Source organism: Dromiciops gliroides, chromosome 1 (assembly GCF_019393635.1).
Source record: "Dromiciops gliroides isolate mDroGli1 chromosome 1, mDroGli1.pri, whole genome shotgun sequence".
Taxonomy (NCBI): domain Eukaryota; kingdom Metazoa; phylum Chordata; class Mammalia; order Microbiotheria; family Microbiotheriidae; genus Dromiciops; species Dromiciops gliroides.
Genome location: NC_057861.1, coordinates 206,183,542 through 206,196,303, shown reverse-complemented (window position 1 = coordinate 206,196,303; position 12,762 = coordinate 206,183,542).

The following is a 12,762-nucleotide window of genomic DNA, read 5'->3' as shown; positions in this document are numbered from 1 at the left end:
ATCAGGTAATGGGTAGTATGTTTTCTTTTGAGTTCTCTGGAATCATAGTTGGTCATTGTATTAGAGTTCTTAAATCTTTCCAAGTTATTTATTTTTGCAATAATATTATTGCACAAATCGTCCCTTTGGTTTCACTCACTTTCCTCTGTATCAGTTCATAAAAATTTTCTTAGAATTCTTTGACACTATGCTCTAGAAGGAACTAATCTGAAAGGAGGATTTTGGTACCAAAGGCACTGCCTATAATTGTCATCAAGGAGCATGGTGTCTTTCTAGTCTTCTTACTGGTCTCATGTATTAGAGAGCATGAGAAAAGGAGCATTTCTGTTAATGATAGATGGTAAATGGAATGTGAAAACATACAGGTATTACCAATGGTATAGTGATTCCACAGGGTACAATAAAACAGGAGGATATAGGAAGATATGTACCCTGGAAAGGTAGGACTGAGGTGATGGGGTTGCAGCATCAGGGAGAAGTAGTAAGGGGAAGTGATTTTCAAATGGATTCTAGTAGCTCTCCAAACTTGATGTCTTGTTTCCTGCCCTTGCATTCAGAGACTATTCTCTATGCTTCAAATGTAGCCCCTTCATATCATCTTTTAGCAACCTTTTTTTTTTCAAGATCACATTCATGTTCCACTTTCTCTATGAAATCCTTTCTTGATTCTATCAGTTGAAAGTTCCCCATCCTCAATTTTTCCTACAATATTATATCTGACTCTCATTTGCCCTGTCATTCCTTACCTTTGGTTATATTTACCTTTATACACTTCAACTTTCTTCCAGAAGTAAATCTTCTTGAGGTCAAGGACTGTCTCATTTTTTATCTTTATCTTCATAATATCTCATACCTAGCATATACCAAATAATATCTGTTGAGCTAAATTGAATGGTAATATTACCCTCTCAATCACCCAAACAACCAGAGAAACAGCTTTGATTCGGACCTCTCCCCCACTCTCTGTTTTGTTTTGTTTTTGTGGGGCAATGAGGGTTAAATGACTTGCCCATGGTCACACAGCTAGTAAATGTCAAGTGTCTGAGGTGGGATTTGAACTCAGGTCCTTCTGAATCCAGGGCTGGTGCTTTATCTATTGTACCACTTAGCTGCTCACTCTCCCCCACTCAAGATCCAATCTGTTATATGCTCTCTATATTTTATCTCCAGCACATATATCTCCTCCTTTATATATAACTCTTCATATTCAATTCAGTTACTCAAGCATCTATCATTTTAAAGGTTTTTGAATTTCCCTATTCTTTCTGAGAAGGCTTCTCTTTTATATTTCATTGTGTGTTTTGGGAAGACAATGAACTTTTTTCTATGGCACATACTGCCCTTGTGCTTTTGTCCCTAACCATTCACATGCCTAAACACCTTAAAAGAAGTCTTTCTGAATTGAGAAAGATCTCAAGAAGTAGGAGGACAAGGAAACCTGCATTGAAGGAGGAAGGATTGTCAAACAAGAGAGGCTAGACCTCTCCCAGTTTTGAGGGAATCAAACACAATCTGCAAATCCTATGCTAATGGTCATTTCCTCAGAAAAAAGGTCATAAGCACTCCAGCTATAAAGAGAAGTTCTATACTGCAGCTAAAGCCAATCTAGTACACTCCAGTTAGGTCACTAGCTGAAGCAGGTAAAAGACTATCTTTCAAATAATTTGCCCAGGGAGTTCATCAGATTAATCTAACCCACAAAGACACTGTGCCTTGGGAAGAGTCCAGAAATATAACAATTGACTAAGCCTATGTTGAGTTGACATGAATGACTCATCCCCCAAATCTCAGAAGCCCAATTGCTGATTGGTTTATATAGATGAGATGCCACATCTTGCAAGACACTAGCTCAGCTGAACAACATACCTTCTTTGCCACACTCTACCAGGAATTCCTGAGGACCCTTTAAATAAAGAAATGACATCAAAGTCCTACATTTCCAGTATTGTGAGTTGCTTTGTCCGTCTGTGTTCACTTTTTTGTTGTTCAGTTGTGTTAGTCATGTTCAACTCTTCAAGACCCTATTTGGGTGCTCTTCATTACCATTTTACCTTAAGTTTATTTGAGCAAATGTCTTCACTAAAGAACTAGGTCTACTGGCTGATTATTAAAGAGAAGAATATCAGCAAAGACTCATGGGCTACAAGTTAAGAGGATAGCTATTCACAGAATTGTGGGTAAAACTATGAATATAGTAGTAGTAGCTAACTCTCTGGGGACCTAGTTCCAGTGTCCCTCTGCATTAGGGAGTAAACCTAGAACTGGTGTGTTAGGTCAATAGCATGCCAAATGGTCTTTTTTATCTCCTATCTAGCCTCCCTCTTATCCATTTTTTGACCCAGATGCCTAAGTATTTCATAATGCACAACATAACATAGCAGGTCTCTCTTTAAAATAAAAAACTTCACTTCAGCTATTCCTCTTATCTGTCAACCTGAAATTTTAATGAAAACAATCAATACAACAAGACTGAGGTCTTTAATGGGGGCAGAGAACTTGTAGCTCATGGTACCACATAGCAAGCACTGGAATAACTAAGGGTAGGGGCGAGGAAGACTTTGAACAGGGTTTATGTAAAGTACTAAGATAGAGAAAAAGACTAGACTGCCTTTGGGAGGGCTTAAGTGTCTCATAGTTTCACCTGATAAATTTTTTTTTCATAACAAGCAAAAGTTTATAAAGAAAGCTTCTGAATCTAGGGAGGGGAGAATTTGGGAGATTTACAAAATAATTAGAGGCCAGAGTGAAGAGGTTTGGTCAGCCCCAGGAAATTCATTGGTCTGGGGACTGAAACCAAGTCAGAATCAGCCAGTTCTCAGTCAACTGTATTTGTCTTATCAGTACTTAAACTTTGCCATGTGAATCAAGGCTCACTATAAATTGAGCTATAAACTGTCTTTCCAGTTGTCAATCTGAAAAGTAATGAAACAATCAATATAGGAGAAATAAGGTCTTTAATCAGGGCAGAGGAGCTATAACTTGGAGTATAACAAAGCAAGATTGCTAGTGTAATGGGGGGAAATGGGGTACGGGGTTTGGATTAGGGGTTGGGGTTCTTAGAAATTCTTCTTTAAAGAATTACACCCTCTTGCACACAAAAGTAGTTAAAATAAGATGGTAGTTTATTTAGGGGCAAGGGAAGGGAAGGAAAACCATGACAGAAATCCTTGGACTTCTCATGGGGAGATAGGCACAAAGCATGTGGCTCAGAGGTACCAATCTCCTCAAGCAGGAGGCTGGTAGGTACTTTTATAGAGGACTGATGGGGTTGGACCATCTGCCTGTGGGAAGTTCCTTTAGTGAGGGAGGACCACCCCCCATTGGCAATGACTGGAGGAATTTGGGTGAGGGGTGGCTATGGATCTCTCTTCAGGACACAAAGGCCGCAGCCACACCCGAATTTATCTTCCCAGGGTTAAGGGAGACCAGAATAGAGAGTGGAGATCGAAGCTAGCTCAGTCAGATTTGGTTCCGCTTATCTCTCTAGGCATATCTGTCCTCCGGTTTAGTTTCTCAAGGAGAAGATTCCTTAATGTGCCCCAGAGAACTTCTGGGGTGCTTTGGACCCCATGACACTAGGAATACCAAAAGATGGGAACTGAGGACAGGGTTTATATGGGATAACAGAACAAAGGAAGCTATGAGACTGCCCTTGGGTTAAGTTTCTCACAAATAGAAACTATTTAACTCTAAATAAAAACTATTTAACTGTTTTTGTTTTTGTTTTTGTTTTTTTTTGCAGGGCAATGAGGGTTAAGTGACTTGCCCAGGGTCACATGTCAAATGTCTGAGACTGGATTTGAACTCAGGTCCTCCTGAATCCAGGCCTGGTGCTTTATCCACTGTGCCACTTAGCTGTCCCCACTATTTTACTCTTAATGAACCTTTTTGCATAATAATCTAAAGTCCAGGCAGTAAGTCTGAGAATCTTTGGGAGGGGGATAGTTTCTTTGGGAGATCCATAAAACAATTGAGTTTCTGGAATTGACAAAGTTTGGTTAGCTCCAGGCAAATCATTGGGCCTTGGAATGGGGAATAGGTAAGTGTTAGTTCTCAGTAAATTGTGGTTATCACAGTCTTATCTGATACAACTTTTCATACAAACCAACAGTATTACTTCCCTATACTCAAAAAGTATAAACTCATCTTCAGTTTAGCTTGTTACATATGTTCATTTTTTTGAATGCTCAACTCTCAGTGCTATTTCCTTCATAAACCTTTCTCTGATTCTAGTGATCTTGCCATCTTCAAATATCTCATAGCACTTAATTACCTGAATTCTTCATTTTTTCATATTCTTCCTTATCTGACACTTATTGTTTATATATATACCATCCATCTTATTAAATGATAAGCTCATTAGGGTCAAAATCTTTATCTTCTTTAGTCATTATTTCTCAAAACCAATATCTCACATACGTAATGTTCTAAAAATGTTCGTTGAACTGAATTTGAAAAGAGGCAGCATGGTAGTGTAAAAAGAACATTGATTCTGAAGACAGTAGACCTGTTTTCAAATCCTGTCTCTTCCACTTCTTACTTATTTGAGCTCTCAGAACCCAGGTGTTTTTATCTGTAAAAAGGAGTGTTATGGGGGAAATAGGTGGTGGGGGTACTTAAGTATTCCTCTGTAAAGTATTACCTTCTCACACACTGTCCAATTAGAATAAAATGGCCTTTTATAGAGAAAGCCACTGAGGGAAGTGGAATACTGCCTCAAGGGAAGGAGATGGCTTAGAAACATTCTCCTCCAACAACAGAAGAAAGGTCAAAGCTTTTATAGAGGATATATGGAAAGTTCCTTTTGGGGGTGAGGTGGGAAAAGTTTGAATGAAGGGTGGGATAGGAAAGGCTTGAATGAGGGGTGGTGATCCTGACTTCTGGAGTAATCTCTGTTCCTGTGCTGTCTTATCTCCCCTTACTTTACTTTTTAGGTGTGTCCATCCTTTAGTCCTTTAGTTTAGCTTCTCAAGGAGAAAACTTCTCAGTTATGCTAGGCCCATTCTAGGAGGCAGTTGGACTTGATTGTCACTGGAGTCCATTCTAGCTCTAATTTATAATTTATCTATAAAAGTGTGTGGGACAGTTATGGATTTGAGTCAGATTAAACTCGGAGGATGGAGTCTGAAAGATACCTAGCCCCCCTCCAGAATAGCTAGCCTCTCTCTTAAGTTAATTGCTTGTCAAATTCTCACTGTCTCCTTTAAGTTTTATTGTTGAGATAATGGACTTGGGACAGTTCTGTAAACTTTGGGGATGGGGTCTGGGAGATATCCAGTCCCCTCGTAAGTTTTATTACTTGTCACAGTTCTACCAATTAGCACTATTTACTTCACTTCTGCTTAGTTCCCACATGCCAGCTACACCTTAGTTTATGGCCTGTAATAAAAAAAACTCCCTTCTCACTTGTCAGAATCCCAGTCCCTGTCATGGCAGATAAGGGAGTGATTTTTGCCTCCCTCTTTCTTTGACATTCCTCAGACTTGTACCCCTTCCCCTTCTCCCCTTTGTTCTTGGACATGTCTCCATACATGGATCACAAGCTGGGTACACACCTTGGATGAGACAGGATTGGATGTTAGATTGTGAGCTCATCCACCCTAGGTGTACGTGGGGACAGTCCTTTTCAAGATTACTATAAAAACCTAGAGGATTGAGGATATCTTTGCAAGACTTCAATGTGTAATTGGGTTTTGTCCGTCCTCATGAGGATGTAATAAATCTGTCTCTGCTTGACTTGGTGGTCTCCTCGAGTTATTTGGATAAACTGAGGCAGTTTGCCCCAAACAAAAATAACCCCTAGTGAGACTAGTAGTTAAATATGACAATAATTTGTCCTGAAGCATAAATGAACTCTTGGACTTCCTTTCCATTTTAAAATCTTTGGTTTGTGTGCCCTAAATTGTGCAAGATTTATCCACTAAATATTAAAAAGATAATTATTCCAATGTACTATTCTAGATTTTTTTTAGGGTACTGAAATTTTTCACCAAATTTTATGACAAAGGGTACCAAAGCAGTAATTTTAACAAAGAACACTATATGAATTTTCCATTGTCACTCTTTGTTTAACATCCTTTTGCTGTTTTGCAGGCCTTAGGCCTCTAATGATCACTCATCATTCTGTGATCACTGCCTTTCCCCTTTTTTCAGTTCTGAGTTCATTTCTTCCTTCTGTTGACTTCTGTTAGGGGACCCTGAACTGTGGTTGCCAGAGGGAGAGAACTGTCTTCTACTCTCCTCATTCCCTAAATAAACTCTTCCTGACCATGTCAATTCATTTTAGATTTATTTATTCTTTGTTTATCTTTGCTTATGTATATATTTGTATGTAGCATGGGCATCATATTAATAATTGATAATTATATGGCATGTTCAGAAACTCAAAAGAGCTTGAATGAATATTTTAAACTCTAAAAATACCTGAAAAGAAGCACACATTCATCTGGAAGTATTCAGAATATGATTTTGCATAAAAATTGACAGTGTTTCCCAGTTGAATACTTTATCAAAAGTGAAGTAAGAAAAATGATTCCATATTATCACAGAATATCAGATTAGGAAGGAACATCATTCTTGTCTAACAAATTCTAGTGCAGGAATTCCTTCTGTAATGTCCCCACCAACCAGCAACTTTTGCTTGAAGACCTTCAGGGAAATGTAGCCTACTACCTCGTAAGGCAGCACATTCTATTTTAGGCTAATCTTAATTTTTAGGTCACTTTCCCTTGCAAAGGCAGCTGGAGGACTCAGTTTATAAAGTTCTGGGCATGGAATTAGTAAAATTCATCTTCCTAAGTTCAAATCTGTCCTCAGACACTTATTAACTATGTGGCCCTGGGGAAGTCACTTAATCCCATTTACCTTGGTTTCTTCATCTGTAAAATGACCTAGAGAAAGAATTGGCAAACCACTTCAATATCTACCAAAAAAACCCAAATGGAGTCATTAAGAGTTGAACACAGCTGAAACAAATGATAAACAACAATTCATTTGCAGAGATCTTAAATTTGTCACTACAACCCTTCATACTGAGAGAAATTATTTTTTCTCCCTCATATTAATAGACAATTATTGAAAATTGTGAGACCCAGTTTTTTTTCCCTGTCCTATTTCCTTGTCCAAGGCCCAGTCTCTCAAAGAAAAGATGGATACAGATAGCATTTTTCTTCATATGTCCTTTATAGTTAATTTCGGTATTTATAATAGAATAAATACTTATTCACTTAAAGTAATTCTTAAAACAATATTTCTGTTACTGTATACAATGTTCTCTTGGTTATGCTCATTACTTCATACAAGTCTTGCCATTTTTTCTAAAATCATTGAGCTTATCATTTCCTGTAGTACAGTAGTACTCTATCACAATCATGTACCACGATTTGTTCAGTCATTCCCTAATTGATGAGTATCCCTGCAATTTTGAGTTCTTTTTCACCACAAAGAGAACTGCTATAAACATTTCAGGGCATATAGGTTCTTTTCCTTTTTCCCTGATCATCTTTAGAAATAGACCAAGGAGTGGTATTTTGGGGCCTAAGGGTATAAATAGTTTAATAACTCTGAACATAGTTGCAGATTGCTCTCCAAAATGGTTAGATCATTTTACAATTCCGGAAACAATGGATTAGTGTCCCAATTTTTCCACATCTTCTCCAACATTTATCATTTCCCCCTTCTCTTATTGTGGTAGATGCAAAACAATATTCCAAGGTTGTCTTAATTTTCATTTTTCTAATCAGTAATGCTTTAGATCATTTTACAAGTATGCATTTTTATATATACATGTTTTTAAAAATTTAAGTTAAATGATGAACTCCCTGTTCATCCATATCATTCTTGTTTGATAGTTCCTTCTTTCCTTATCAAAATCATCTGTGTTTGTACCATAAGAACTTCTTTTATTTCTATTAATCAGATTTCTCAAAGTTACTGTATTAACACTTCCTTACTGCAGGGTATTCTCTCCCAGTAGGCCATGAGCAGAGTTCTAATTATTTGTAATGTTCTTCTTGACTTTCTTTTGATGTCACATTAACTTGCACCATTGCCTTTAATTGGCAATTAGCAGATGCATGTTTTGGAATCTAAATTGTTCTGGTTTAAGTTTTGTCCTCAAAGGCAAATGGTGATAATCATCTAATGTCCAGTTTTTATTCAATCTAAACAATTTCATTGGGTCCAAATGCAGAAATAAAAACTGTTCTTAGCCATGATCCACGCTTATATGAACTGGATTTAGGTATTAATATGCCTCATTAATTATACCCGTTATCTCTATTTCTTTGCAGAAGTTTCCTAAGAGAACAAAAATTTGTGAGATGTCTCTCTAAGGGTCTTTACCTCCTATGAAAGCTTTTAGGGTAATAAAGCACTGAATATAATTTTATTTAATCTGACAAAAATGCAAAGAACTTTCACTTGATTTCCAATAACCCACCTTTGTTAGGCTTCCTCCGGAAACTGTACAGTCCTTTAGACTTATGGTATTATACCAACCTATCCCAACATCCCCACCCCCCCCACACACACACACATACACAAACAGAACTCAGGATTAATGGGAGTCAAACAAAACCTTCTGTAGCCCTCTGCCTCCATCATAAGGATTATAACTCACTGATTTTATGTATACTTACTTTTTTCTATAATAGAATGTTAGCTCTATTAGGAAGGAGACTTTCATTTTTGTCTTTATATATCCAGCACCTAGTATAGTACCTGTCACATGAATACATTCTTCAAAATCGATTAATTAATTTGAAGTCCTACCCTAGGTGAGCCTTCCCCTTGATGATACCTTCCCAAAAGGAAAGAACTTGGAGTTGCCAAGGAGTCAAATATTCCAAAATTGCATATGACTCATAATGCCAGTAAAGGTAAAGGTCTCAGGTGCTCTGACATATTGTAGTTTCTTGCTCTGTTGATCCCTCTTCCCCTTTTATTCTCTGACTAGTTACACCTTCTTTTTACTAGTTTCAATCTGTCTTTCTACCCAGTGTTTCCTCTTCTCTTGGTGGGTGCTACATGTTAATGTAACATTGGATGTGCAGACCTGTCAGGGAGGAACTGAGGCCATATTTGAGTCTATAGCTCTCCCTCTCTAGGTCTCCCATATTCATTTTAGTCTCCTTCCAGAAATAAGACATCAGTTTGTGAGCTAGCCAAGAACTAGAACTGGTGTCAGAGCAGTGAAGACTCAGGACAAGGGAAATCCACACCTGTAGGGCATTTGTCCCTTGTCAAGGAGGGACAGCCTATTTACCTCACTATAGCATATGATTAAGTATAATAAAACTGTAGTTGGGCAAGGATTTAAACAGGTTCCATACAATGCTCATTAACTTCAAAGGAAGAAGGCTGTCTCATCTCTCTTTGATGAGACCTGAGCAATTGGTTAGACTGGTACAGAAAAGTTTACAAGTAGGGGAGCAATATGTATGTCTGGAGAGTTCTCTTCTGGGAAAGCAGTTTAAGCCCAAAGTCAGGAGGAAAAAGGAAAGAAACAAATATTTATTAAGTCCCTAGTAGATGTCAGGCTAAGCAGTTAACAAATAATATCTTCTTTGATCCTCATAGCAATCCTAGGAGGTAAGTGCTATTCTTATCTCCATTTTATCTTTCCCTTTTTTTTGTTTTTGGTGGGGCAATGAGGGTTAAGTGACTTGCCCAGGGACACATAGCTAGTAAGTGTCAAGTTTCTGAGGCCAAATTTTAACTCAGGTCCTCCTGAATCCATGGTCAGTGCATTATCCATTGCACCACCTAGCTGCCCCATCTCCATTTTGTAGTTAAGAAAATAGAGACAGAGTTTAAATAACTTGCCCAGGGTCAAAATGAATACTCAAGTCTTCCATACTTCAGGCTCAGTGCTCTATCTATTGCACCACCTAACTGCCCCTGAAGGATAATGTGGGATGGGTAAGAGCATCTACATTCTGTCATGTGGCCCACAATGATATGCTTCCTTCAACACTTCTTTTTTTCCACCCTATACACTACTTTGGTGAGAGAATACAGCTTTTCAGCCAGGATTTAGATGTCAGATAAACTCCCTTCCTAAAACCCAGGTCTAAACCACTATCATCTTAGAAATGGGTATGCAGTGTTGACTTACACAAAATAATGATGATAGGTTTGGATAGGAGATGGAGGTTGAAAAAAGGGTTTGGACCATTGGCTGGACAATTAGGAATAGGATTATGTTTATCTACCTGTCCCTATCTATCTATCATCTATCTTTCTAGCTATCATCTATCTATCTTTCTAATCTATCATCTCTCCATTTCTACATCCCTGGAAAGTTACAAATGCATGGCCTAATTATCATCTACTTATGAAGAATTACTATTTAAAATAGGATGTTATTGGCTTATATATATTTTTTCCTCCCTCAGCTAGAATCTTGTGAGAAATCTTTTAAAGCTTTCTAACCTTTCTAAACTGCTTCTTCTCCCATTCCTCATTCCCTTGCAATCTGGCCTGGACATCAAAACTTTACAGAAACTACTATCTCCAAGGTTATCCATGATCTCTTGATTAGTAAATCATATATCCCTTTCTCAATCTCTCTATAGTGTTGTCTACATTATCTATCTGGATGATCACCTCATTCTTACCTCTACTTTCTTGACAATATTCACCCTTGGTTCTATTTCTAAATGTCTAATTGGTTCTTTGTATCTTTATTTGGTTATCATCTGTGTTCCAACTTCTAACCATGTGTGCTCACAATATTTTATCCTTGGGCTTTTTTGTTTTCTTCACTCTGGTATCTTCATGTACTCACTGGTTCCCATGAGTTCAATTATGATCTCTTTCAGATGTCTTCCAAATGTATATATGCAACCATAACCTTCATTCTGAACTTCAGACCTGCATCATCAATTATCTATTGGATATTCCATCTATATATGTCATAGAACTCTCAAATTCAATCAGCATCTTTTTTGCTCTTCCCCCAAATCTAAAAATACTCCACATTTCCTTATTTCTGTCAATACATTTTATAGTTACTCAAGTCCATAAGCAGTGTCATTCTCAACTTTTCACTGTCTCATCTGACATATCTAAATTAATATCAATTCTTGTTCAGTGTACCTCTACAATGTCATTCATCTGGTCCCTCCTTTCATTCATATGGTTACCACTCTTTGTTTAGTCTCTTATAGATAATCATTTATTCTGTTACAAGAACCTAGTACACTGTCTTAAACATATTCTGTATTTAATAAATACTTGTGAGTAATTATTGTTTTGCATTGTGAGCTACAAGATGATCCAAAGAAGAGAATTTCTCCTCATCTTGCCAATTATAATGCTAGGGGCTTAGGTCATTAACCCTCTTCCCTCAGCTGAGGGAACCTTTCCTGCCACTTATTCCATGTCAAAAATCCTAGTTAACCTTTTGAAAGGCAGAATATTCTAAATCCATCCATCCAGCCATTTGTGTTGTTTGTAAATATAAGAGGGTGCCTATTCCTGTCCTAAGATATTGGGGAACTTAGCTGGTATTTATAATACATTGCTACTTATAAATTAGAGGTTATAGCACCAGTCTTTGGCATTAAGAATTTATTAAATCATATTAAATGTTAGTAAAAAAAAAAGAGTACATTGCTCAGAATTAGAATCTCTACATATCTAATTAGAGAAAGCGACCCAGGGGGGACACGTGGCTGCCCTGTTCAGCGTCCCAGGCCAAGAGAGAGCAAGCAACTCCCCAAGGAATTTATCCTCTCTCAGGTAGAGGCAGATCACTGCACCTTGACCCAGGCTAATTGACCAGTAACATTCAAGTCCATTGATTGGCATGACTTGAGGGTGGTCTATATCAAAATGAACAGTGCCATGCTGTTCAAGGTCTGTGAAAGACAGACCCTTTGAAGGCAAAGCTTTTAGGTAGGTGTGGTTCTAATCTCTATTGTCTCTATTCAGCGTCTGAGCTCCAATTTTACTTACTCTGACCTGGCATTAAAAGAGGTCAGGCAAGCATACCTCGAGTGGGGGGCCTTTGGGTCCCCCCCAACCCCATTACTTTTCTCATCTATGTATCCATCTATCATCTTTCTTTCTTTCTATCTTCTATATCTATATCTATGCCAATATCTACATTATTTCTATAGCTATGTTTACACACACACATGTATGTGTGCATATCTTATGTGCATAAATACCCTTGAATCTAGATAAAGAGTTGTAAAGACTAAGAGATTAATTATGCTTATGTTATAAATATTAGAGAACATGGGGAATTTTAATTTAGTAATTATTGTATGTCCTGATAAGTACAAAGTTTCTAGTTTTCTGGGCAAGATTTTTTTGGGGGAGGAGAGAAGGAGCAAAAGGAAAATAGTGTGAACTGGGCAACAAAAAGGAAATGTTTGAGACTTTTTTTTTTCATTGAATTTGAGTCACCATTACATTTCAAAAAATCTTCCATTCTACAGACCTTGGAATTTCTTTTATAAAAAAACCACATCCTATTTTTAAGCCAGAAATGTTAAAATCCTGTGGAAGTAATTTTGAAAAAAAAAAACTTACACATGCTATGCTACCAGAGATATCAGTTGAGATCTTTTTAGCAATCATATATTATGAGAATGTTTATACATTTTATAGCAACTGACAGCTTAATAACTAAATGGATGGATCACTGAATTTGGAGTTAGGAAGACTTGATTTCAAATTCTGCCTTAAACACTTAATAGCTGTCTGACCTTGGGCAAATCACTTAACTGCTATTTGCCTTAGTTTCTCCAA